This window comes from Myotis lucifugus, unplaced genomic scaffold (assembly GCF_000147115.1).
Source record: "Myotis lucifugus unplaced genomic scaffold, Myoluc2.0 scaffold_37, whole genome shotgun sequence".
Taxonomy (NCBI): domain Eukaryota; kingdom Metazoa; phylum Chordata; class Mammalia; order Chiroptera; family Vespertilionidae; genus Myotis; species Myotis lucifugus.
Window position 1 is genome coordinate 8,350,806 of NW_005871085.1, and position 2,199 is coordinate 8,353,004.

General features: G+C 52.0%; 1 protein-coding gene across 1 annotated transcript in view; it reads right to left on the minus strand.

Annotated features, from left to right (window-relative positions):
* Positions 1–1,996: 1,996 nt before the first annotated feature.
* CDCP2 (CUB domain containing protein 2) overlaps positions 1,997–2,199 on the minus strand; it is a 16,367-nt gene continuing 16,164 nt past the window's right edge. The window contains exon 6 of the mRNA XM_023752829.1: positions 1,997–2,119. The gene's annotated coding sequence lies outside the window, so the exon portion shown is untranslated. The remainder of the gene's footprint in view (positions 2,120–2,199) is intronic.

The window sequence follows — 2,199 nt, forward strand, 5'->3', positions numbered from 1 at the left end:
AGCCCTGTCCCTCCCCAAACCTCAGTTTCCTTATCTGTAAATTGGGTTAAGTGAGTGAGATGCCAGACCCATCTTAAACACCAGCCACATGGTGGGGCTTAGGAGGCGGTAGCTATGACAGTGACAGCGCTGGAGGTGATAATGGTGCTTCTCGCAGTTTGCAAATAGGGAGAATGAGGCCAGAGAAGGGACTCACACAGCAAGTCAGTGGCAAAGCTGGGCCAAGAACTTGGGCTTCCAGACCAGGCTTTTGCATGGTCAGTGGTAACTGAGTTTTGTTGCATCCTTCCTGGGCACTGCTGTGCGTGATCTCACTTAACCCCCACCATGAACTGATGAAGAGGGTTGTTATCATAGAGGTGAGGTGCCTTGCCCAAGGCGACACAGCTGGCAAGTAGTGGAACCCTGGTGGTCTGGCCGCAGAGCCCAAGCTCTGGCCTCCGGACGGTGACCCTTGAAGACCAGCAGCTGAGAATACAGATGGAGGCCCCCAACTTTTCCACGTGTGCATGTCCACACACACAACCACACACTCAGCTTCGACAACGAGGCTCTGCACAGGCTGGGCTATTGTCTCCCCCACCATGATGAGCTGACAGGGACAAGGCCAGTCGGGCCCACCTGTCTCAGGTCCCACCAGCTGTACCCCATGGGTTCTGGAGGGCAGAACCTGGGGGTCACCCACAGAGAGCATCTGGCGTGTGCCCAGTCCTTCCCAGACAGGAAAACAGGCCCAGGTGGTTGGTGAAGTGTTCACAAATGCAGGCTGGTGACGGCAGCTTGGCTCAGCGGCTGGAGGGGGCTGAGAGTGAGAAGGGGGTGGGAGGGACTGAGGGAGGGACCTCTGTTTCAATACCCCGGTAGTAATCAAGGCTCTCTCCTGCCATCACAGTCATTACCCGGACAGACCTCCCTAGCACATCCTGTTGCTGCATCCTCACAGCAGGCAGGCTATCTTCTCTGGACTTTGCGAGTGGAGATATCAAGGCTCATAGAATCAGAGTGACTTGCCCAGGCTCACACAATGAATAAGAAAAACTTGAACTTGAACCCAGTTCTCCTAATGTCTAGGCAACTCTTCCCCTTCATTTCTTCCATTGATGGCTCTCTTCTCTCTAGTTCTTTACTCTGCAACTTACCCAGGCACCTGCCCTCCCCATCCCTGATTTTGCTACCCCGCCATAAGCACCTTGGAGCAGTGACTTCCTTGATGTGTGGACTATTTTGTGCCCAGAGCCTGTCACAAAACAGACACAAAGCCGGAAACCAGTGGGTGTTTGCTGGGTTGTTGAAGGAATTGTAATTGGACTACAGTTTTTTAAACTGGGATCAGTGGTCAGCTTGGTCAACGTGGAGATTTCTGTTATTGTGGAAGGACTTAATTGAATGATTTATTGTGCAAATATAAAGGTGAACAAGGGAAAGTATTGTATTATAAATACATTTTTTATTTCTTTTTCATTAACAAGACTGCTCCACTTCTTGGTATGAAGAGCTCTGAGGAGGTATGTGTCAATTCCTCAGGTCTTTTCACAGGGACCCAGCCCCTGCTCCTGTGGTGAAACTTAGAAAAATGTGAGTGGACTGGAGTAGCTCTGAGTAGACTGGAGTAGCTCTGAGTAGAGTGGAGTAGCTCTGAGTGAAGTCCAAGGGCAGGAGAAGGTCCAGAGGGCTCCATGAGGACTCATTTGCAGGGGAAGGGTGGTTTGTGATTTAAGCTCAACATCAGGGGTGAGGAGGACGGAGACACACAGGATTTCAATCAGTGTTTCAGTCAAGGATCACACGCTATTTTAGGAAAAACGTCAACACCACACCAGTCCCTGGCCTCCAGCCTCACTGCGAAGAGCAGTGTGGGTCTGCCCCAGGTTCATACCGGGATCTGACCCAGCGGGGCATCGCCACCTCGGTGGACAGGCATCCACCAGGATGCACACAGTCAGTCTTCAGCAGGAACACCATGTGGCAGGGCCCGAAACGACAGTGCTAGGTGGGGTTTCTGCTCCCTCTCTGTGTTGTGGAGTTTGGAGGCAGGACTGGGCTGCGTTAGACAAAGTCCTCAGGGTTCTTGGGTCAGTTCGGGAGAGTGAAGGCCCCTGGACGGATGCTGAACTTCCTGCTAATGAAGAGTTGGGGTGTGTGATTAGTTGGAAAAATAAGAGATGCCCTTATGGGTACCCCGAGTTGGTGAAATGCTCT